This window comes from Ovis canadensis, chromosome 22 (assembly GCF_042477335.2).
Source record: "Ovis canadensis isolate MfBH-ARS-UI-01 breed Bighorn chromosome 22, ARS-UI_OviCan_v2, whole genome shotgun sequence".
NCBI lineage: Eukaryota > Metazoa > Chordata > Mammalia > Artiodactyla > Bovidae > Ovis > Ovis canadensis.
This window is the reverse complement of record NC_091266.1, coordinates 26,587,830-26,613,601: the sequence shown is the minus strand read 5'-3', so window position 1 is coordinate 26,613,601 and position 25,772 is coordinate 26,587,830. Positions and strand designations below refer to the sequence as shown.

General features: G+C 42.1%; 1 protein-coding gene across 6 annotated transcripts in view; it reads left to right on the top strand.

Annotated features, from left to right (window-relative positions):
- The window catches only part of SLC16A12 (solute carrier family 16 member 12), a 100,117-nt gene that overhangs the window by 24,497 nt on the left and 49,848 nt on the right, over positions 1–25,772 (top strand). For 2 of the 6 annotated variants that reach the window (XM_069567966.1, XM_069567967.1), the window contains 2 exons: positions 4,415–4,485; positions 24,733–24,887. The exons of 2 other annotated variants lie outside the window; for them this stretch is intronic. The gene's annotated coding sequence lies outside the window, so the exon portion shown is untranslated. The remainder of the gene's footprint in view (positions 1–4,414; positions 4,486–24,732; positions 24,888–25,772) is intronic. 2 more of the 6 variants (XM_069567963.1, XM_069567961.1) reach the window with 1 other exon arrangement.

Genomic DNA, 25,772 nt, shown 5'->3' with positions numbered 1-25,772 from the left:
GTGTCTTTTTTCTCTATTCTCTCCTTTTCCCCAATTTAGCATGTATAATGCATGTAGTTAAAAATGCTTGAAACTCAGAATCAAGCTGTTTTAACGCAGAGGTTGACAGTACCTCCTGTTTACCCTTGACTGTGCAGACTTCACGTGGGTCCTCATGCTTGTTGACTTTGGACTCGGTGCTGCCCCATCACGTTGCCACTTTGCACAGGTTGAGGCCATCCATAGATGCTGGAGGCCCAGCAGCCGCACGTTCCTCTGTTCAGTGAAGCAGAAACAGGGCTTCTTGGCAGCAGATTAGACTACAGAGACTGCTGTCACCGAGGCTTCCCTGGTAGCTCAGCTGGTAAACAATCTCTCTGCAATGCCAGAGACCCTGGTTTGATTCCTGGGTCGGCAAGATCCCCTGGTGAAGGGATAGGCTACTCACTCCAGTATTCATGGGCTTCCCTGATGGCTCAGATGGTGAAGAATCTGCCTGCAGTGTGGGGGACCAGGGTCTCCCTGGGTTGGGAAGATCCCATGGAGGAGGGCATGGCAACCCACTCCAGTATTCTTGCCTGGAAAATCCCCATGGACAGACGAGCCTGGCGGGCTACAGTCCATGCGGTCGCAAGAGTTAGACTCGACTGAGTGACTAAGCACAGCAGGGCACTGCTATCACTAGGCCTTGGCAGGTGACTTTCTGGTGCCCAAATGTGTCTTTCTCCCCCATTTGGATTTTTAGCATGAAGAAATCTCCTTTTTAGGTGTGTTTACTCACCAAGGTTATGACTGGTCATCTTGGTTGATTGCAAATGAAAGGGAAGGCTTCTTTATTTCCTCTTCTGTGAAATTATGCATTTTGTAATTTTCCAAATAGTTTTAAGGCTCATAGCAAGTGCCTTCGTCAGCTTAAAAGGCAGTAAAGATTGCATAGGAATCAATTCAGAAAGAGTTGAAAGAAATCCTTACATGGAGAAAAGTACATTTATGAAAATAAGGCTTGTTCAGTTTACAGTAATACATGTGAGAGAGTGGGTTACAAAGTATGTTTTGTTTTTAGAGATAGAGTAATGAGCCAGGGAATAAGTGATAAGGAAAGGCACTAGTTAAGGGCTTCTTTACAAGTGATTGACTGGTTTAATCAGTTATCAGTGACCTTTTAAAGGAGCTTTTTCTGGTCTAAGGAAACCTTTTTTTTGGGAGGGGGGGTTTGTTTTCTCTTGACATGAGAATTCTGGCTGCCTTGTTTGAAGACCAAGAATTTGAAGCAGAGTCAGAGAGACTCTTGCAACGGTCTTAACTTGGGCTGTTAGGACTTGTGCTAGTTTTGTGTGGCTACGAGAAAGAGTGGTAAGATCTGATGACTAAATTTGGGTCTTGTAGAGCTGGAGGGAGGTGAAGCTGAGGACAGATTGTATATCCCAGAGGCACAAGAGTGATTTCACTTCTTAATCATTACATCTGGATAAGACATCTCTGTTCATTTCATCTCAACGTGGTTGGTTTTCTCCCAAACTTCTCAAAAGATAAGAAGTCTATGAATTTAGGATTTCGCTTTCTGTCACCTCCCCTTGCCCCTTTCTAGCCAATAGACATGTGACTTGTCTTCCTCCAGAGCCTTTTCTGAGGGCTGCCATTCCTGTCCATCACCGAAGCACCAGTTCAGTGTGGCCTTAGTAGTCCAAATCATATGGGGACAGTTGCAGACTCCCCTGCTACCCCCTTCCTCCCAATCTCTTCTCCATCTGACCAATGACTGCACACCCCCACCTCTCCTGACCCACCTGGCCCCATGGCATTTTTCAGGTCACTGCCCATGACTCACCTATTTGCACCTTTTCTTTCTTTATGCACATTTAGAAATCCACATACTCAAGGCGCTTACTGGGTACTCAAGGGCTCCCTTCTCCACCCTCCTGGGTGTGAAATCACCTGATATTTCGTCTCCTTCATCCTTCTGTCCTTCCACTCAGAGAAGACACAGAGCCAGGAAGAGAGGTTCTTTACAAGTTAGTGTGATTTTACAGGGACCTTTTTATAATTCTAAGTGGGATTGGGGTAACAACTATGGATTAGCACTACATTAATTGTTTGTGAGTTTTCTTCTTTGCCAAAGCACATTTTGACCACCTTTTCAAATGAAACAAGGCTATGTGTATATAATGAGGCTAGTCAAAGACCTACCACTTTAGGAAGATATCGCTAATGTCGAGGGGCTTCCTCAGCGGCTCAGGGGTAGAAAATCCATCTGCAATGCAAGAGACAAGGTTCTGATCCCTGAGTTGGGAAGATCCCTTGGAGGAGAAAATGGCAACCCACGCTAGTATTCTTGCCTGAAAAATCCCATGGACAGACGAGCCTGGCGGGCTACAGTCTATGGGGCCTCAAAGAGTAGGATATAACTGAGGCACATGTGGAAAAGGAACGGCAGCCCACTCCAGTATTCTTGCCTGGAGAATTCCAGGGACGGAGGAGCCTGGTGGGCTGCTGTCCATAGGGTCGCACAGAGTCGGACACAACTGAAGCAATTTGGCAGCAGCCGCAGAGGCACATGAGCACCTTTAATGTCAAGGGAAAATAATGTAAAAAAAAAAAGGTAGAAGCCAGTTATGTGAGAAACAAATCATTTGATGGATTATCATTTACTAACATTTGTTATAGAGACTGCTGTGTTATCTTCCTTAATGCCTACTGTTTTGAATAACATGGGCTGCTTTGAGAATGTTCACCGGAGAGAAATAAATTTAAGTGTGTGTCTGACAAGGTTCTTCTTACCAAATAGGAACTCCTTCCCTGACCTCAGCTTGTGGTTTTGATCTTGGTTAGAGCACACGTTTCCTAGAAGCTTTGCTCCTCCATTGCTCCTCATCTTTCTAATCGTTGATGAAGAGATAAGAGAAAGCTGAGTGCCAACACTGTCCAGCTTCTTCATACAGATGGAAGCCTAGTTGATACGAAGGTGGGGAATTCTTGGTCCTCTGCCAAGTCAGTATTATAAGCATTGTGTTGGCCTAGATCTATAGCAGCCAAAGTGATGTGGCAGCTGGAAACTTAAAGACACACTCCTTGCAGAAGTGGGATTGAATGTATCGGTGCTCGGCAAATGTACGGCCAAGATGATTGATGTTTCTTTGCTTCTGTTTTGCCGAGGGCTCCAGGCACTTGGCACATGTTTGATAGCCATCCAGTGCACGGCTCTGAAATGCAAACTCCTGGCCACACAGCTGAATTCTGCTCAGGAGCATTGCCCACCAGCTGGTGAATGCCGTGGTGGCCTTTTGTTTGCAGCTGGACCAGAATACTTTGGGGGGCACCAATCCTGCCTGAATTCCAGCATCGAATGGTGGTTGTGCAGGCCATATATTCCCTACACTGTCCTCACTGAAGCAGAGCTTTCAAACAGTTAATGATCTGGGCTGTGTGAATAGCCAGCCTAGACAACTGAAATGAGAAGCAGCACAGTAAGGATCACCTTGACTTCGTTCATTTTTCAATCTCAATAAATACTTACTGGGGACCCGTTATATATTAGGCATGTTCTAGGTGCTGGAAATCCAGCAGTGGATAAGATAGGCAAGATTCCCTCCCGCTCATAGAGCTTATGGCTTTGTAGTGAAGGCAAACAATAAAAAAATTAATGAATGCAGCAGCTTCAAAGAATGATAAATGTGCTATGAAGAAGATGAAAGAGCCTGATTTAATAGAGTTACTAGAGGTTGGGGGACAAGGGAGGTCATGCATTGTTATGGTGGGGAAGGGCTCTCTTAGAAAGAGACATTTGACCTGAGATCTGAATGACAAGAAGAGGCCACCTTTTAAAGACCATGGGGTTGGAAAGGGATTCCAGGCAAGAAAGAGCAGTTGCAAAAGCCCAGAGGCAAACATGAGTTTAGCATGTTCAGAGAAAGAAGACGTGGGAAGCTGCTTTAGCAAGACTGAGGGGATGAGTGGCAAGAGGTGACAAATTGAAGCTTTAAAGGGGGTCCTTCAAGGCCTTGTGTGTTGTAAGGAGAATCAGTGGTATTCTCAGGCCAATGGAGAAAACCACTGGAGAGTTTAAGAAGCCGCGGGGGGCGGGGGGTGGGGGCCCAGGGGTTGGTCTGATAAAGGGTGCTGCCTTCCATTCAGTTGTACATGTATAGTGCCATCTAAAAAGCCCTCCAAGGGACTTGCCTGGCAGTCCAGGGATTAGGACTCCAAACTTCCATTGTAGGGGACATGGGTTTGATCCCTGGTTGGGGAACTAAGATTTCCCACATGCTATGTAGCATGGCAAAATAATAATTAAATAAAAAATGAAAAGACTTCCAAAATGTGTCACAGTGCCTCCCGTAAGAATGCTCTTGAGAATGTTAGTCTTACAACACAGTTTTTCTTGTGAGGGACGGAAGAGATACTACAGTGGTTAAGAGTCACTCTGTCTGAATTTCAGCCTCAAATTGAATTTGCGGGGACTCTGGAGCCAGCACTCCAGGCAGGATTTAAACACCTGTGTGACCTGTGGTAAGTCGTTTATTAACTTCTGTGTGCCTCTGTTTCCCCATCTTTACAATGGCGCTAGTAGTTGGCACTCCCTTTAGTCATCATAGCGAAGAGTAAATAAATGACGCCCAAGCATGCAATAAACACTAGGTAAGCGTCACTATTACTACTGTTAGGAAAACTTGTATGGCTTTAGTCTAGTTGGTTTATCGTTATCTTATGGACATTACAAATAATGTATTTGGCCACTGTTCAGTCGCTTAGTTGCGCCCAACACTTTGTGACCCCATGGACTGCAGCATGCCAGGCTTCCCTGTCCTTCACCATCTCCTGGAGCTTGCTCAAACTTGTGTCCATTGAGTCGGTGATGCCATCCAACCATCTCGTCCTCTGTTGTCCCCTGCTCCTCCTGCCTTCAATCGTTCCCAGCATCACGGTCTTTTCTAATGAGTCAGCTGTTTGCATCAGGTAGCCAAAGTATTGGAGCTTCAGCTTCAGGCTAGTTTTCCTTTATTTTCTACATCTAGAAATTTTAAGGCCTGCTTTTGTGACCTCCCCATAGGAAGTGGATTGACTTTATCTGTGTCAACATTCTCCCTCATTTTATTTTATACTTTTGCCTTAGTCTTTCCTTTTTATATCTTATCCTTTAAAAATAAAATGTTCAGATGTTTTATAGACATTTTATATATTATATGTATTTGATAAAAACGTGGTAGATGGTACAGTTTTGCAACTTAATTTGTTCACATAACTATATATCTGGAACACTTCCCTTGTCAGTAATTATACTTCAGCCAATGGTATATGAATTAGAGATCATAGCTCATGTAATTAATCTCAGTCAGTCGAACTAGAAATGTTGCTGTATTTTTACTGGGTATAATAGTAATACTTGTTTCCTGTTAAATTTTCAAACAGTACAGAAGTAGATAAAATGAAAATTGTACATCTAGTTTTATCTTATGTAGGCTGTGTGCCTTTATAAATTTACGATTTTGGCGGAATAATTACGTAGTTCGCATACATACATAAAATATAATTCTGACCTCCATAGGAAAAAGTTACTTTACATCTTATTAGAAAGTGTCTTCTTTAAGAGAAACATTCTCTTAATGAAATCTTTTTTTTTTTTTTTAAATCTCTCTCTGATGTCTGTCCTGGTCTAATCCTAAATCAGGAGCTGCACGCAGGATAGCAATAGCATATAATAGGATGTGTACTAGGTTAGGAGTCAGGAGACCTGGAGAAAATGTTTATCAACATGGCACATGGCCAAACAGGGCAATTCTGAACAGACACAGAGTGTATATGTCCTTTAACTAAAGTGCAGATTGGAGGTAGAGACACACAGGCCTCCTCTCCCTCAGTTCCCCTCCCTCCCCAGCTCACAAAGTGTTAGAACCTTCTGGGAATTCAGTGCTCAGCCTCCCTGACACGCAGCTGCAACCATGAAAGGAGTTTACTTCCTGTCCAGAAAGTAGAAAGGGCAGAACCATGCTTTTCTCAGCTCTTTCTGAATCCCTGAGCTCCTTGCAGGTGGACCAGGCTCCTTGTCAAGACATTGCTCTGTGGCTTATATGACTAGACAGGTCCAAGCTTTAGGGACGATGGTGTTGGCAAGTTGGCCAATGTCTCCAGGGTTGTCTCCAGGATTATGTAGTCGAGAGCCCGATGGCTTCTGTTCTCATCTCACTAATGGTTCTAAATTGCTGTGTGATATCTATAAGTCTGCTTTGTTGAGCATCAGCTTTTCCATTCTGAAAAATGAGGGTCTTGAGCCACATCAGGGGCCGATCATGTCAGGTCCTAAGTTTTGGGGCACAGAGTTGTTAGAATCTCCAGATTTTTAAAGCAAAGCAAGAAATCTGGATCGTTGTGGAATTGTCTGGGTTTTAACTATTGGAAACTGGTTCTAATTTCTAAAAAATCAGCATGAGGGTCAAACAGGTCATATTGGGAGACTGTATGTGGCCCATGGATGCCAGGCGATCGTGCACGCCTCATCCAGTGATTCCAGGGGTCTCCTTAGAACCCTTGATCTGTGGTTTCTGTCTTCTACATGTGCTTGATTCAGTTTAACATTGAACTGCCTTCCCTTCCAAAATTCAAACTCCAGAGAACCTGAATGAGGGGTGGGATCAGAGAGTGGGCCTATGTGAGATTTTCCTGTATCCAGTGGCGTAAGAATGTGGATAAGTGGGGCAAGGAGGCATTATATGGTTTCCTCTGTGCAACTCTATGCTTCCCAGGTGGCGCTAGTGATAGAGAACCCACCTGCCAATGCAGGAGACAGAAGGGATATGAGTTCCATCCCTGGATCTGGAAGATCCCCTGGAGGAGGGCATAACAACCCACTCCAGTATTCTTGCCTGGAGAATCCCATGGACAGAGGAGCCTGGTGGGCTATAATCCATGGGTCGCACAGAGCCGGACATGACTGAAGCAACTTAACACTAAACTATGCCACTGTGCGCACAGCTTTCTTTGAGAGAGTGACCCATTCTCATTGAGTGAGGAAATAGGGAAGTAAAACACGATCCTCTAAATTTTCTTAGTCCTGAGAGTTACCATTGTTACAGAGGTGAGAACCAATCAGAAACATTCTTTCATGTTTGGTAGTGGTGATGAGAATAATTGTAATTTATACTTTTTTTTTTCTCCAGAACACTTTTTTCTTTATAATGGATTGATTATAACCCCTAGTTTCTGATACAGTATCAAAGTGGACTTATGCAGAGTGCATGTTCTCTTGTATTTTATGTTGCTTGTGTTACTTATTTATAATATTTTATTCCTTTTGCCTATTTATCCATCCTTAATCCAACTTTCTTTTTCCCTTTCAATATCTTAATGCCACCAATCAGGTTAAAGATAGCTCCTAAATTTCTTGCCACTTGAATAATAAATACTTAAATCACTAAGAAAACTTTTGCTTAGAATTGATCATATCCTTTTGGAACTGAAAATGGAGTCCGACTGCTGCTCGAGCCAGTAGAGAGGCCAGATTGGTGAAAAGGAGAGTTTGCTGTATTTTGGATGCCAGCAATTGGGGAGGAGGGCCAACTTCAGTCCAAAGGCTGATTCCCTCCAACCAACTGACAACCAGTGGGCAAAAGCTGTGATAGCCACAGGGAGAGGGCCACATGCAGAAACAGCACCGTCGGCTCTGACAGTCATTTTGAAATAGATCATCGGTGGTCTAATCCGCTCATTTTGATTGTTTTTGGTAAAGTTAGTCTTCAGTTCCAGGGCTGGTTTGTTTTCAATTCCTTGAGGCCAGTTCTAAGAACTGTAGCCGTGTATGTTATGGCTGCAGCCTGGTCATCATGCAGTTAACTTCTTCCACATGGTGAGCATTTTAGTATCTACAGGGCAGCTCACAGGATATGGCTCAGAATATTATCTTTAGCCCTTGAGGAGAAACTAAAGGTCCTTGACTTTGCTTGATGACTAAACTATTATTATTTGGTCTCCTTTGATTGTTTTCTTTTGTCCTACATTTTCTCACTTTGATTAAACATATTCTTTGGCAAAAGTTTTTCCACGGACAAAAGGCAGGCAGAGGACGTGGAGGGCAAAGACCATAGGGTCTTGCTTCATTTCATTTTTGCTTTTAACAAAAAGTTTAACCCCACATCGTTGCCAGCCACCCTCACTTTACAACGTTGGTTCAACCAGAGAGCTCTCCTGAGAGCCCTTCATGAAGGTGGGGAGTGGGACAGTTCACAGAGTTCTATGGAAATGCTTGAGGGTGCTAGTCTCTTCTGGGCCTAGAAATTTGCTTCCGTTCAGTTCAGTTCAGTTCAGTCGCTCGATTGTGTCCGACTCTTTGCGACCCCATGAAACCGCAGCATGCCAGGCTTCCCTGTCCATAACCAACTCCTGGAGTCCACCCAAACTCATGTCTATTGAGTTGGTGATGCCATCCAATCATCTCATCCTCTGTCATCCCCTTCTTCTCCTGCCCTCAATCTTTCCCAGCATCAGGATCTTTTCAAATAAGTCAGCTCTTCACATCAGGTGGCCAAAGTATTGGAGTTTCAGCTTCAACACCAGTCCTTCCAATGAACACCCAGGACTGATCTCCTTCAGAATGGACTGGTTGGATCTCCTTACAGTCCAAGGGACTCTCAAGCGTCTTCTCCAACACCACAGTTCAAAAGCATCAATTCTTCGGTGCTCAGCTTTCTTTATAGTCCAACTCTCACATCCATACATGACCACTGGAAAAACCATAGGCTTGACTAGACGGACCTTTGTTGGCAAAGTAATGTCTCTGCTTTTTACTATGCTGTTTAGATTAACTATAACTTTGATTTCAAGGAGTAAGCCTCTTTTAATTTCAAGAACTTTGCTTACTGGTGTTCTAACTTGGCTGCTATGAGAATGACTGATCTGGAGAATGCAAACAACCATTAGTTACAAAACCAGAGGGACTAGTTACATTTTCAGTGTTTTGCTCTTTTATTTTTTCCTTTTCTAACTCCACAAAGATTGAGAAATAGAAGTTTGTGAATATCTTAGAAGATACTCCCCCTTCAGCCCCACTTCTTGTGTGCTGGATCTCTTTGATCACGTTTCCTTCCCCCAACTAGGTAGCCACTGTCTTATGTTTTGTGGAATTTACTTCCTTGTTTTTCTTTATAGGTTTATCATTTTGTCTACATCTCTAAATGATACAATTTAGTTTTAATTTTATGAAATTCATGAGGGTGAAATACCACTGTGCATATTATTTGGGGACTTGTTTCTTTCACTTATTATTAGGTTTCTGAGATTCATCTGTATGGGTGCATGTTTCATTGCAACTTGGTATTCCTTTGTTCCAATTACTGATATTAATAGACATTTGGACTTTTCCAGTTTGGGGTTTTCACAAAAGATGGCTGCATAAACACTATCATACACGTGCTCTCATACATTTGTATATACATTTCTGTCGATAAACACTTAGGAAAGGTCATGTGGAAATCCTGTCTTTAACTTTATTAGATAATGCCAAGTGGTTTTCCAAAATATTTGTATCCATTTACACTTCCACCAGTAGTAAATGAGAGTTCTCATTGCTCTACATCCTTGCCAACACTTGAGATCACCAGTCTTTTAAAATTTTTTGTCAGTGTGGTGCATGTATGTTGGTATCTCATTGTGTGTATGTGTGTTTGTGTTTAATTAATAGACTTTCTTAGAGCAGTTTTAGGTTTATAAAAATTGAAGAGAAAATATTGAGTTTCCATATACTCTTTCTCTGGCCCCGCATGTTTTCCCCTTTTATTAACATGTTGCATTGATGTGGTATATTCAATACAATTGATGAACCAGTATTGATATATTATTATTATGATTATGATTACTGGGTCAGGAAGATCCCCTGGAGAAGGAAACAGCAGTCCACTCCAGTATTCATGCCTGGAGAATCCTAAGGACAGAGGAGCCTGACAGGTTACAGTCCAAAGCATTGCAAAGAGTTGAACACGACTGAAGCGATTTACCAAAGTTCATAGCTTACATTAGGGCTCACATTTATCTCGTGTTTTAATTTGTATGTTTCACTGCAGATAACGTTGAGCATCTTGTCATGTATTCATTGGCCATTGGATTTCTATTTGCGTGGATTGTCTGTGCAAGTCCGTTTTCTATTGTATTGTCCTTTTAATCATATTGATAAATAGGAATTTCTTTTATATTCTTGATATAAACCCTTTGTGAGTTATATATGTTGCAGATATATTCTGTTTTCTGTCTTGTCTTTTAAATCTTTAATCATATCTTCTGATTTATGAATTTTAATGCAGTTAAATGAATCAGTGTCTTCCCTTCGTGCTTAAGGCTTTTGAGCTCTGTTTAAGCATTCTTTCCTTACCTCCAACTCATGAAGATATTATATTCCTAAAGCTTAATCATTTTACCTTTCATATTTTTGAATTGACTTTTGTAAATGATGTGAGATTGGGAGCTGTGAGGATTTTCATTAACTTTGTTGGATACTCAAATGTGGGACATGTTTTTATAGTGTTTTTTCATCATGTATTTCCTCCTGTTTCCTCTGTTATGGGGACACCTATTATTTGACTATTTAATTTTCAGAACCAATGTAATTTTTTAATTCTTTCTCTCTAATATTCTATATCTTTGTGTTTTTGTCTACTTTCTGGGGTATTTCTGCAACTTTATCTTCCAATCCGTCCATAAAATCTTTAATTCCAAGAGTCATATTTTAATTCCAAGAGTTCTTTTTATAGCCTACCATGTCATGCTTCATTTTTACAGTTTTCTTTAACTTTTTGAAGATATTAACTAAAGTTTTTTTTTTTTTTAATTCTTTCCTGACCTTTCCTTTTCTTTCATGCCCTCAATTGTCATGAGGGTCCTTGTTCCTCTGAGTTGATTTCTCCATCCCGCTCCTGATTCCCTCTATCCTAGCTTATACTAGAGGCTTTCATTATCTGTGATCTGTGGTTGTCCATTCAAGAATGAGGTGCTAGAAAGCTGACTAGATGGAAGAACTGGTGAACTGGCGAGCCGCATCGTGAAGAGGGGCTGTGCATCCAGCACTTTCGTTGGGTATAGTTCCTGCATTTCCCAAGTTAGTACCTTTGCTCTCAGTGTGGTCAGTTTCTCCAAAGATATATCCCAGTCTTTTGCCCCGATATTAGAAGATTGGCTGGTGGTGTTCTGGGAGTTAAATGAAGCCCAGGTTTTGGGACAGAGTGTTTCACCTTTCAGTATGGTTTTCATTTAACCTGTCTGTTCCATATTGGGCTTCACCTTCCCCCTACACCCACAAGTGTATCTGCAGTTTCCAGTATCATAGTGTGCAGTATTTCCAGAGTAAACACCTATTTTTTTTCTCCAGAGAAGGGCAGACCAATTTTCCCATGGTGTGAGGGGGAGAACTTTTAAAGAAAGTTTTATTGAAGTATCAGCATGCTCAGTTGCTCAGTTGTGTCTGACTCTTTGCTACCCCATGGACAGAGTCCATGGGATTTCCCAGGCAGAGTACTGGAGTGGATTGCCATTTCCTACTCCAGGGATTGAAGTATATAGTTGATTTACAATGTTATATTAAAATTTCTGCTATATTGCAAAGTGATTCAGTAATATATATATGTTCTTTTTCATATTCTTTTCCACTGTGATGTCTCACAGGATACTGAATATAGTCCCCTGTGCTGTACAATAGAATCTTGCTGTTTAAATCTGATCCTATTTATAAAATGGTTTGCATTTGCTAGTCGCAGACTCCCGATCTATCCCTGTCCTAACCCTCTCCACCCTGACAGCCACGGGTCTATTCTCTGTGTCTGTGAGTCTGTTTCTCTTCTGTAGACAGCTTTATTTCTGTATTTTAGATTCCACATATAAGTGATATCTTACGGTATTTGTCTTTGTCTGACTTACTTCAGTCTCTAAGTCCATCCATGTTGCAAATGACATTGATTCCGGGGTGGGTAGGGAGGAGGAGAACTTTTAAAGACTTTCTGTCTATCCTATTTGTAACCACATTTGCTGCCTCTGAGAAGTCCACTGTTCCTCCATTTCTGACTCTTTCTGTGATTCTGCAATTGGCTTACTCCTTATTGTATTCCTTCCCTGCTGGCTTAGGTTTCAGCATTCTCTGGCTAAGTCCTATACCGTCTGTTCATTTATTTCCCAGCTTCCAGTGTTTGGTTCACATTTCTTATCTGCTGTCATCATCTCTCCTGTTCACTTTATCTTTGTGACTTGTTTCTTTTTTTTATCCCTTTACTATCAGTGGCATTTTAGGAGAGAGCAAAGATAAACGTTTATGTTCAATCTATAGTAAATTGGAGTCTGAATGTACCACAATTTATCCAGCTGATTCCCTGCAAATAGGAACTACTTCCAGTGTGTTTGTAGTTATAAATAGTGCAAATGCACCTTTATCCAAATATACTAGAGCATTTAGGGGAGTGTTACTATATGACAGATTCCTAAATAAATGTAGAAGTACTGGGTTAGAAGTTAAGTTCATTTAAACTTTTGTTAGACGATGCAAAATATCATTCCAAAAAAATTGAACCAACTAATATCCTATCAACAGTGTGAGATAGAACATATGTTTTTGTTAATGAACTAGCTATATATGTCCTCTTTGATTCTTGACTGATTGGTTTCTTTGTCAGATTTAAAACATTTGCTTTATGTAATAATTCTGGCAGACTTCTGTATTATATAATTGAAAAACCTGATCCCAAACATTGCTGTTAACAGTTCTTTAAGAAAAGAAAAAATAGTGTGTGGGTGATTGAATTCGTTTGCTGACAGGAATGGAGCCAATATAGTTACTTGGATTTTTTCTTAATTTCTACTGTATTTCTGTAGCTCTCAATGCTTCAATTTCCCAGGCATCCAAAACTTTTAGCATTAGGGGAAATGGATTGATTGGTACTAGTCTGTTTTGACAAAATTACTTTAGTGAGAACCCTGCATTTAAAATACCTGCTGTATGTTACAGACTCATTCTTCTGAACCTCCTGCTGCTGCTGATTGCTGGCTCATCTGATTATTTGAGTGTTTAAGCCCATATAACATTGGTGGTGCTTCCCTGGTGGCTCAGACAGTAAAGAATATGCCTCCAACACGGAAGACCTGGGGTCGCTCCCTGGATAGGGAAGATCCCCTGGAGGAGGGCATGGCAACCTGCTCTAGTATTCTTGCCTGGAGAATTCCATGGACAGATGAGCCTGGTGGGCTACAGTCCGTGGGGTCTCAAAGGATTGGAGAGGACTGAGAGACTAAGCACGGCACAGTTACACAGCACAGTATAACTATATGGGATGGGGAGCCAAGCTGAGGAATTGAAAAGATGAATTTGACATCAAAAAACTAATCAGGAGCTTGGGTGCAAATAATGGAAATAAAAGTCAGTGTGACTATAAGCAAAAAGCTAATTCATTTATTTACTGAACAGAGAGCTCCAAGGGTGGGATTTAGTTATGGCTGATTCAAATGTTTACACAGTTTCAGAAATATGTATTTATCTCACTCCTTCTCTTTCCTGGGTTGACTTCATTTTAGGTGGGGTGTCTCCCAGTGGAGACAAAAATGGCCACCAGCTGCTCAATGTATCCATTCTATGACTTGGAACCCCACGCAAAGAAGGCACTTCTTCCCAATTGTTCCAGCAAATGCTGCAAGGCTGACTCTTACTGGCCTAGCTTGGTTCATAAGTCTCTGAATGAATCATTGTGCCTCTAACCAGCCATGCCTCTCCAGGAACCTGTAGGTTCCCAAAGCGCGTGATCTGAGAATGGGTAAGGTTCCTGATGGAAAACTGAGATGCTGTGCTCTAAGTGATTTGGCCTGGACCTGGGCAGAAAAAAAAAGAAAAAACAAGAGATGACCATTACTTCCTCTGTTTTCCTCACTAATCATCTGAGGCTTAAATGCAGTAATAGTTATGAATAGAGAGTCCATTGCACTGTACAACAAATTAAGTTATTCTTTTATTTTATGGATGTTCAATCATGACAAAGTAGTACAGACTTACTAAAATAAATTATTTATAGATAATTTTTGCAAATTCATTTAGGCATGGCTGGGTTGTGCCCACTCTTGTGCCTAAACTGTTCTTCTCTCTCAGGCCACATAAGATAAAGGATGACTTCAAGAGAAAATCAATAATAACCTTTAGTGGATAATCTATATACATTTATCATCATCTTTATAGAGTCTTATTTAAAGTGCCTTGGTCAATGAGGTACTAATCATGATGGATTATTCTATTTTGCTATATTATGGTTATGGTCAATTAAGATATGTGCAGCTTTAAAAACATTAAAATTGACCTTTTGTTCTTTTTTAAGTGTGACACCACAAACAGATGAAGCCAGTGGGAGAACATGGATATCATGTTAGCATCAAAGTGTGACAGCATCTCCCACGTATCTTCCCTCTTGGTCTGGGAAACCTATTTTGATACAATAAGTCCCCACATACACATGTTCCGAGAGCTCGTTCATAAGTCCAGTTTGTTTCTAAGTCCAACAAAGTTAGCCTAGGTACCCAGTTAACACAATCAGCTCCATGTGCTGTGTTTATAATGCTTTTCATACAATAATACCGAAAAAACACAGAAAATAGACATTTTTAATCTTACAGTACGTAACCTTGAAATGTACAGTGGTGCAGTAGAACAGCTGGCACACAGGGGCTGGCATCGAGTGAACGGGCAAGAAGAGCTACTGACTAGGGGAGGGAGAGGAGGTGGGAGTTGGCAGAGCTGAGGGACTGTCAGCAATTGGAGACGGAGGGTGAGCTGCAATTGACTCACGCCTAATGTTAAGGGGATGCATGTTTACAACTTTGAAAGTTGGCAACTTGAACGTTCATAGGTGGAGGACTTATTATATTATCTATGAATTGGTCTAAACTTTTCCTGACTATTTCTACTTCAATTGGTTTTGCCTCTGGAGATATTTTGTAAAATTTTTATGGGTCACAGTGATACTCTTATTGATGTTGAACAGGCCTTCTTTGTGGATTGTATTGAAAGTGTAACTCTTCCCCCCCCCCCCATTTCCCATTTTCTCTTTAAAAATTGTTCAGTGGAAAATAGCCCACCGCTATCTCTGGATGAAAACGTGAACACTTTCTATAACTTTCTGTTCATTCTCGGTCACTTCAAGTCCCACCATCTCAATTCAGAAATTAGAATATCTATAGGAAAAGGAGTATGTCAAGGCTGTATATTGTCACTCTGCTTATTTAACTTATATGCAGAGTATATCATGAGAAATGCTGGGCTGGAAGAAGCACAAGCTGGAATCAAGATTTCTGGGAGAAACATCAATAACCTCAGATACGCAGATGACACCACCCTTATGGCAGAAAGTGAAGAGGAACTAAAAAGCCTCTGATGAAAGTGAAAGAGGAGAGTGAAAAAGTTGGCTTAAAGCTCAACATTCAGAAAACGAAGATCATGGCATCTGGTCCCATCACTTCATGGGAAATAGATAGGGAAACAGTAGAAACAGTGTCAGACTTTATTTTTTTGGGCTCCAAAATCACTGCAGATGGTGACTGCAGCCATGAAATTAAAAGACACTTACTCCTTGGGAGAAAAGTTATGACCAACCTAGACAGCAAACTAAAAAGCAGAGACATTACTTTGCCAACAAAGGTCCATCTAGTCAAGGCTATGGTTTTTCCTGTGGTCATGTATGGATGTGAGAGTTGGACTATGAAGAAAGTTGAGCACTAAGGAATCGATGCTTTTGAACTGTGGTATTGGAGAAGACGCTTGAGAGTCCCTTGGTCTGCAAAGAGATCCAACCAGTCCATCTTAAAGGAAATCAGTCCTGGGTGTTCATTGAAGGGACTGATGTTGAAGCTGAAACTCCAATATTTTGGCCACCTGATGCGGAGAGCTGACTTATTTGAAAAGACCCTGATGCTGGGAAAGATTGAGGGCAGGAGGAGAAGGGGACAACAGAGGAGGAGATGGTTGGATGCCATCACTGGCTCAATGGACATAAGTTTGGGTGGACTCCAGGAGTTGGTGATGGAGAGGGAGGCCTGGCATGCTGTGGTTCCTGGGGTCACAAAGAGTCAGACACGACTGAGTAACTGAACTGAACCCATGCAAATGATAAAAATGTAAAATTTAACTTAATGCTGTCTTACCTTCTCCCCAGGCAGCACTGCTATGAAGTTGGCTGTTTGGAGAGGGAGAGGAAGGCATCATCCTTCCTCCTTTTTTGGACTAGTGTTTCTTTTCTCCCAGCTTGTTGTAAAACAAAAAAGACTGAGCTCTTCTAGGGCTTAGTTCAGTCATTGAGGAGATTAGGAGACGAAGGCACAATCTTACTTGGTATGTACGCTCTTTATCCAGGGGATGGTTTTATTTTAATTTAATTTTATTTTTGCTTGTCCCTCTAGGCACAAGCACGAGGCATGAGGTGCTTCCCTGGAAGCTTGTGACCACCTCAGTTCTTGTCTCTCTGGTGGTTATAGACCCTTGCTGTGCATGAGAGAACCACTTCCCTTCCTAGAGACCCTCTTGGGCAGGACTGTGAGGGCTTCCCAGGTGGTCCTAGGGATAAAGAACCCACCTGCCAATGCAGGAGATGAAAGGGATGCTAGTTCAATCCCTGAGTCGGGAAGATCCCCTAGAGGAGGGCATGGCTACCTATTCCAGTATTTTTGCCTGGAGAATCTCATGGACAGAGGAGCCTGGAGGGCTTGCAAAGAGTCCATGGGCTTGCAAAGAGTCAGACAGGGCTAAATGACTCAGCAAGCATAGATAATGGCTCCAGGCAGCTTTTTCCACAGCAAAGTCTGTCAGGACCTGTGAGAAACTTTCCTGGATCCCTGGAGTCCTCCTGAAGAAGGGAACGTGCAGTTACTATTGCCGGAAGGGGGCAACCCTCCTCTGTGCCAGGGTCAGAGTCATTTTCCAGCTTCTCCTCTGGTTGCCTGGGCCTGGAATCTGATCCCCCTCCACTGTGCTTTCAAACGCAGAGTCCCAACTAGGCCCTGGATTCCTTGACACCCTCGTTTTTCTAAGCTTGAGATAGGGGTTGAGCCATCCCCCATAAAGAAATTGTCTCTTAAAAAAAAAAAATCCTTTTCATTTTTTGAATCTGCATCATGGCTTGTGGGATCTTAGTTCCCCAACCAGGTATTGAACTGGGGCCACAGCAGTGAAAGCTCTGAGTCCTAACCATTGTACCGTCAGGGAATTCCCCAAAAGCCTCTTTTTTAATCTTCACTCTCCCAGCCTTTTTGTGTTTTCAAAGCTGAGTGAGGAACCCAAGAGATGTGAAATGAGGTTTTTTGGTGTAAATTCTGAAGATGGTCATCTGGCTCATCACAATATAATTTCACATTAATCTTATCTCATTACCTCAATTGAAACTTTGAGGTATAGTAAAAATAACATTTTATAGTAAATAAAAAATCATAGTTATAGTCTCTAGCTACTGGCAAGGCATCCTGCAAACCCTTGGGATTTCCTGAGTGATTGGAGTGTATTTTGTTATACTTAGTTGTCATTGTTTAGTTGCTAAATTGTGTCTGACTCTTTGCAACCCCGTGGACTGTAGTCCAAGGCTCCTGTATCCTTCAGATTTCCCAGGCAAGAATACTGGAGGATGAGTTCCATTTCCTTCTCCAAGGGATCTTCCTGACCCAGGGATTGAACCAGCATCTTCTGCACTGGCAGGCTGATTCTTTACCACTGAGCCACCAGGGAAGCTCTTTTAAGCACACCTGAGTTTATGCTAATGAGATAATTTAGGGTAGTGGGGCGGGGGTGGGGGGTGGCTTGATAGCCTCAGGGTGGCGCTGGTCTCCAGAAATACTCAGTGATTAGAGGATTTGAACTTTCAGCCCTACTCACTGATCTCCTGGGAGAGGAAGGAAGTGGGGCTGGAGATGGAGTTGTATAAAAGCCCTTGAACTAGAGATTCCGAGAGCTTCTAGATCGGTGAACTTGGCATCCACTTGCTGGGAGGGTGGCACACTCCACAGACAGAAGCTTCCAACTCAGGACCCTTTCGGACCTCGCCCCGTGTATCTTTCTATCTGGCTGCTCCTCTATATGATAAATCAGAAAAGTAAGTAGTGTTTTCTTGACTTCTGTGAGCCATTCTAGCAAATTTTAGAACCTGAAAAGGGGGTGGTCACCCAGAAATCTAGTTGATCAGCCACAGGTACAGGTGCCCCAGGGCCTGAGACTAGCATGGGGCAGTCTGGTAGGCTGAGCCCTGGAATTTGTGAAATTCAAGCCCATCACTCTTTGATCTATTTCTTTGCTATTGAAGAAACTCCCTACTTTTTAATTCCTTTTCACATGAAGACTCTTCATATCTTGAGACAATTTAGTCATCTGACTCTTCTGAGATTGAAATATATACTATTTGCAAATTATCAGAATTATATGCAGCATTATGGATGCTGATGTTTGATATAAGCAGGATTATATTTTTCAGTTTATTGTACTTTCTCCTTGATGATGACCAGCAATTATACTGACTTTTATGATCATAAAAGGACACTGGACTGATATCTTTAGGGGTAAGTTAACAATAACTTTTATACCTTTTTTCAGCATATTTGAAATAACAGACCTTATTAAATATTCACAGGTATAAATACATGTAGTAAAATATTGACTCAAAAATATAGTGTGAAATATATATCCAAATGATATTATCCTCTTAAAAGTAGCCTTAGGGAATTTTAAGGTCAAGCTATCATTGTTCATGATATTTTAGAACTTTCATTTTTTGAAGCTACTTAAAACTTTTAATTTATTCTTTGAATATCCTCAATAATGTCTGGTCTTCAAGAAGGTGAATATAACTTTTGGAAACATCAAAAGTCATTGGAAACCAAATCTGATTTGCATTATTGATGATCAAATTAGGCAGTACTGTTGGGGTCAAAATACTTTGTCTACAAAATGGTGAGCATAAATTCCTTATTTAAATGACCTGGATTTGAAAACAATACAAAGAGTAATTTCAAAGGATTCTTCAGAATATAATGCCATTATAAAAATACTCAAGATTTTTTAGAGATGAGTATTTAAAAGTAAGAAGTACAATCACCCTTTCTTTACTCTTAAGACTCCTTTCAAAAAAAAAAAGACTCCTTTCAAGAGGCCATACATTAGCTTGTGCCAGTAGGGGTGTAAGTTGGCAAAGTGACTTCCCGGTCACTTTGCTGATATATCAGTTCCCATTTCTGACTTGTCACGTCAAAGCTTCTACTTATCCTAATATTGTGCAGACTAAGTTCAACCAGATCTTGATATCTCTGGGTACAGTTTGTATCTTAGTTCACCACGAGGTCTCAGCACGCTGGTCATTCTTCCTCTGAACTTCCTTCATTTTTAAAATTTTGTTTTTATATTGTGGCACGCGGAGTCTCATTGTGTCCTGCAGGTGCTTTTGTTGTGGCACAGACTTCCTGGTTGTGGCACGCGGGCTCTCTAGCTGTGTCGCGTGGGCTTCAGAGCGTGCGGGCTCAGTGGTTGGCAGCGCACGGGCTTAGTTGCTCTGCGGCATGTGTGATCTTAATTCCCCACCCAGGGATTGAACCTGTATCTCCTGCATTGCAAGGTGGACTCTCAACCACTGGGCCACCAGCGAAGTCCCTCTGCTTCCTTTTCATGAGGGAGGTAGTTCTTTGAAAACCCCCCAAACTGCTCAGAGAAGGAGTAGCTTTAGATTTCTGAGGCATCCTTTGGTGGGACTATCCCTGTTGGTTTATCACTGCTGCTGTCTCGGTCATAGGCATTGCAGTGACCCAACTGATGAAAGCCAGCTTGTTTTCAAAGTCTCACTGAACCCCTCCCATCACCTGCCAGTTTGGAAGGGATGGGTTTGGCTCCTAAGCCATTATTAGCACTTTTTATAGGCACAGTATTAATTCAGAAAGGACAGTGAAATTCTGCCGTATAAAATTGTGGTACCATGATGCCAAGCTGCACTGATGCTAAAGTGCAGGTATCCAGACACCATACTTTAAAAAAAATTTAATTATTTGGCCTCACCAGGTATTAGTAGCAGCATGTGGAATATTTAATTGTGGCATGTGGGATCTAGTTCCCTACCATCGATTGAACCTGGGGCGCCTGCCTTGGGAGCAGGGAGTCTTAGCCTCTGGACCACCAGGGAGGTCCCTCAGATCCCTTTCTGAATGACTATAATTAATGTCTGTGACTCTCCTAGCACAGTGGTTGGTCCACAGATAAGTGCTCAAAAAGTAGTGTCTGCTGTTGTGATGATGATGTTCACCTATGGAATTAAAATGTTGATTTGTCTTTTTTTGCTACACCATCCTGGGCATTTCCTTTAAACACCCAGTGCATCAGCCGGATGTTATTTCCTCTTAGAGGAGACTTGTTGCCTTTCCCCAGGATGGCTGTGCTCACTCAGAGGAATCTGACCCTTTGTACCAATCCCACTGAGCCCAGGCCTCCTTCCCAGCCAGCTGTCAAAAGGTTCCTGGTGGCCGTCCACCCACCCTTGAAGCACACTGCCTGTTGGCAGTGAAGGGGTATGCATTTCATTCCATAGTTGCGCGTTTCATCCTGAGTGTCTTTTGACCTGCAGGGGTCGATTCAGTACCAGGAAGCCACACACATCTCTTCTGGAACATTGTGTATCCACTGTTTTTAGATCTAAGACCTTTGACCTGCTGACTACAAAAGCAGCTTTTCCTCGGGGAATCACATTATTCCTGTTAGAAAGCAGGGAGGAAAAAGAGAAACAAAGCCTTGTCGAGGCCTCCGCTTTAATAACATTCATTTCCTTTTCTCTTTTTGTTCCTAAACTTATTTCTGTTCCAAGTCAGCGTCACGTAATTGACATGTATATTTCCCTCTTTTGTTTGTTTTTTCTTCCCCAGAAAGATTTAATGATGCTTTTGTGAATCCTGTCTCTTTCCTTGACTGAGGTGAAGGGAAGCCCATTTCCCAGTCTTTCTGGACTTTTGCTTTTTTATTAAAAGAAAAAAAAGTGAGTCATATGGGGCTTTTACGTACTACCTCAGTCCCTCCTCAGTGCCAGGCAGTGAGAATGCTGCATCTTCCCTACAGTATAGAAAGGGAAATCAAGGAACTTATTGATTAAAAACTTTCGGCTGATTGCCACAAATGCTAGAGATTTCTGCCTCTGCTTTAGTTTTTTTTCACATATTGGGGGAAATCCTGCTTGTTGCTTTTTCTTTTCTTTTCTTTTAACTGATAGGGCAATGTTTTTACTGAGTAAAGATGGCTTGCCAAGAAAGTATACATTCCCAAACACATTGATATTTTTTTTTCTTTTATCCATTCAAAGGATGAATTAGGCCTAGGAGAGTCACTGATATACAAGCCTGTATTATGCTATGTGCTAAGTCACTTCATTCGTGTCCGACTTCTTGAGACCCCATGGACCTGAGACCCCAAGGAGCCTGACGGGCTCCTCTGTCCATGGGATTCTCCAGGCAAGAATGCTGGAGTCGGTTGCCATTTCCTCTGGGAAGCCCAAGCCTGTATTGTATGTTTTTATTTGTTGTTTTAGTCGCTAGGTCGTGTCTGACTCTTGCGACCCTGTACTGTAGCCCGCCAGGCTCCTCTGTCCATGCGATTCTCCAGGCAAGAATACTGGAAATGGGTTGCTATTTCCTTCTCCAATTATAGTTGTATAGTCTGATGCTTCACTCAAAGCTGTTTCCACTTAATTTCTTTAATTTCCCCAGGATGCACCTGCTGACCTAGTGCGCCCACTCTCCTTGCTACATGAAAACACACAATGCTTGATGCTGCTTCTGTGCTTTGACATATTTTTCCTCTCCATTGTTTTGTTCTTCATTTCCCCCGCTGTGTTTCTCCACCTGCCTTCCAAAACTCTGTGCCTTTCCATATACTATGTCTTCTGCCTGAAGCACTCTTTCCACCATCCTGAGTTGCTCTCTCCCAAACCTGTCTCTAGTGTCTTTGGTTGCAGGAAACATCAACTCATCAAACTGGTATAAGGTAAAGGGGAACTTTTATGGAATGATAAACGGACAGGAGGAACATGGACCATAAAGAAGCTCAGGCGAATTTAGGGCTGGAAGAGCTATACAGCTTTCTGAGCAGCTGGAATCAGGGCCTGAGGAGCCACAGGAACTAAAGCAAATAACTCCTCTATCTCACCCTCTCCTTGTTCTACATGGTTGCTTACTCTGAGTTTAAACCAGAGTTTTCAACCTTGTCATAATTGACATTTTGAGCCAGATAATACCTTTTTTTTTTTTTTTTGCAGAGCTGTCCTGTGCACTGTAGGGTTAAAGCAGCCTCTTTAACTTTTGTCTACCAGATGCTGAAAAAAGTACTCTGACTATGATGGCAGAATGTGTCTCTAGACGTTGCCAAATGGTCCCTGAGGGATCATATTGTCCCTGGTTGAGAACCATTGGTCTACCTGGAACTGCTACCTTCCTCTCCTGGTTCTTAGCTCCTCTGGGTATATACATGGCAGAGTATGGCTCTCCAGCCTAACTCAGCACCTTCCAGCTCCAGCCTAACTCAATCACTTCATTTTCCCCTTGGAGAAGAAGTGAAGTGGCTCATTCGTGTCAGACTCTTTGTGACCCCATGGACTGTAGCCTGCCAGGCTCCTCTGTCCATGGGATTTTCCAGGCAAGAATGCATTGCCTGTTCAAAAGATGTAGAATTGGTTCAGCCTTTGATTGGCTCTTTGGGATCAGGTGTGGACTCCTGGTTTGGTGAGCTAGGCCAAGGGTTCAGATCATATAGCATTGACATGGCTGCAGGCCCCCTTCCCCAGGGCCTGCTCTTGGATCATTCTGAATGATGGAGCTGAATTCCCTTGAAGCTGAGTTGGACAAAACTTCTAAAATATTTTATTAAAACGTTCAGTTCAGTTCAGTTCAGTTCAGTCGCTCAGTCATGTCCGACTCTTTGCGACCCCATGAATCGCAGCACACCAGGCCTCCCTCTCCATCACCATCTCCCGGAGTTCACTCAGACTCACGTCCATTGAGTTCGTGACGCCATCCAGCCATCTCATCCTGGGTCGTCCCCTTCTCCTCCTGCCCCCAATCCCTCCCAGCATCAGAGCCTTTTCCAATGAGTCAGCTCTTCGCATGAGGTGGCCAAAGTACTGGAGCTTCAGCTTTAGCATCATTCCTTCCAAAGAAATCCCAGGGTTGATCTCCTTCAGAATGGACTGTTTGGATCTCTTTGCAGTCCAAGGGACTCTCAAGAGTCTTCTCCAACACCACAGTTCAAAAGCATCAATTCTTCAGTGCTCAGCCTTGTTCACAGTCCAACTCTCACATCCATACATGACCATAGGAAAAACCATAGCCTTGACTAGACGGACCTTAGTCGGCAAAGCAATGTCTCTGCTTTTGAATATACTACCTAGGTTGGTCATAACTTTTCTTCCAAGGAGTAAGCGTCTTTTAATTTCATGGCTGCAATCACAATCTGCAGTGATTTTGGAGCCCAAAAAATTAAAGTCTGACACTGTCTCTATTGTTTACCCAGCTATTTCCCATGAAGTGATGGGACCAGATGCCATGATCTTCGTTTTCTGAATGTTGAGCTTTAAGCCAACTTTTTCACTCTCCTCTTTCACTTTCATCAAGAGGCTTTTTAGTTCCTCTTCACTTTCTGCCATAAAGGTGGTGTCATCTGCATATCCGAGGTTATTAATATTTCTCCCGGCAATCTTGATTCCAGCTTGTGTTTCTTCCAGTCCAGCGTTTCTCATGATGTGCTCTGCATATAAGTTAAATAAGCAGGGTGACAATATACAGCACATTACCTTTTTAAAAATTTTATTTTATATTGGATTTACAGTGTTACGTTAGTTTCAGATGTATAGCAAAGTGATTCAGTTATACATATATAGATTTTCAGATTCTTTTCTCATTTAGGTTATTACAGAATATTGACTAGAGTTCACTGTGCTAGAGGTAGGTCCCTGTTGATTATCTGTTTCATATACAGTAGTGTGTTTTTGTTAACCCCAAACTCCTGATTTATCCCTTCTTATACCATTTCCCTATGGTAATTATAAGTTTGTTTTTGACATCTGTTTTATAAACAAGTTTTGTTTTAATCCTTTTTTAGATTCCACATATAAGTGATATGATATTTGTTTTTCTCTGTCTGACTTACTTAGTGTGATAATCTCTAGGTCCATCCATGTTACTACAAATGGCATTTTTCATTCTTTTCTTCATCAACTGAGTAGTAGTTCTTAAACATGGAGCATTAAACATGACTGAACAGAAATGAAACGTATGTAATTTGTGGAGATGGTGCAGTGCAGTGGTTAAGACCACAGTCCTCGCGGCCAAACTGTTTGGGTTCACTTTCAGTGTGCCACATGCTGGCTGATGCTTGGACAGACTGATCTCTCTCTGCTTCAGTTTCCTCATCTAGAGAATGGCAGTAGTAATAATAATAACAACAACAACAATAATAGTTAATACTAGTATATCACTTCCCACGTGTGCCAGGCACTATTCTAAGTGTGTTAATTGAATTAACTGAATTGTCACAACTATGAGTTGAAACCTCTAAGACTATCCCACTCAGAAAGGTAAATAAAAACTATGAGTGTTTAGATCTAGCAACAAAATGAGTACACTGTTAATATATGGAAAATTTTTAGTTTTCACAGCTTTTTGGAATTGTATGCTTATATATCCATCCCATTTTATAGAAGAGGAATCAAGTTCAGAGAGACTTAGTAGTTTAACCACAGTGACCTGGGTGTTCTTTGGAAGGAATGATGCTAAAGCTGAAACTCCAGTACTTTGGCCACCTCATGCAAAGAGTTGACTCATTGGAAAAGACTCTGATGCTGGGAGCGACTCGGGGCAGGAGGAGAAGGGGACGACAGAGGATGAGATGGCTGGATGGCATCACCAACTTGATGGACGTGAGTTTGGGTGAACTCTGGGAGTCGGTGATGGACAGGGAGGCCTGGCGTGCTGCAATTCATGGGGTCGCAGGGAGTCGGACACGACTGAGCGACTGAACTGAACTGAACAGAGCTAAAAGTGCAGAGGACAAGATTTGGATTCAGGCAATTTGATGATCAAGGACTGTCTCTTGAGCCTGGTGTTATAATACTTTATATATCAGAGGCTGTTGTGAGTATTAAATGCGTTAACATGTAAAGAAACACTAAGATCAGGTATGGCATATACTGCATGTTATTTAAGCATTAATTATTATTGTGATTTTTCTTCGCTCCTAGGGGCCATTGAGTTTATTCTTACAGTGGTTAACAGTGCAGTGGTGCGTTCAGGGTCCACGAATCAGTGCTTCCCAACCTCTCTCATGGATCCAGACCTCAAAAATCATGATGTTCTCAGCCACACGTGGGTAAACCATGAGACTGTCTCTGGCCTGGGCCCTTCCCAGTCCAAGGTTCTGCCCAGCTGAGGGATCCTATTATGGACTGAATGTTTGTACCCCCCTCACATTCACATATGGAAGCGCTAACCCCCATTTGGAGATGGGACTTCTAAGTAAATAATTAAGGCTAAATGAAGTCATAAAGGTGGGGCCCTTTCTAATAGGATTAGTGTCCTTATAGGAAGAGACACCAGAGAGCTCCTCCCACATTCCTCTATTTCTGGCCAAACATCCCCCTTACCCCTACCTGCCAAGGAAAGCCATGTGAGAACACAGCAAGAAGGCAGCCATCAACGGGCCAGGAAGAAAGCTCTCACCAGAAGCCAGATTTATCAGAACCTTGCTTATGAGCTTCTAGCCATCAGAACAATGAGAAATATATAAATGTCTGTTGTTTAAGCCA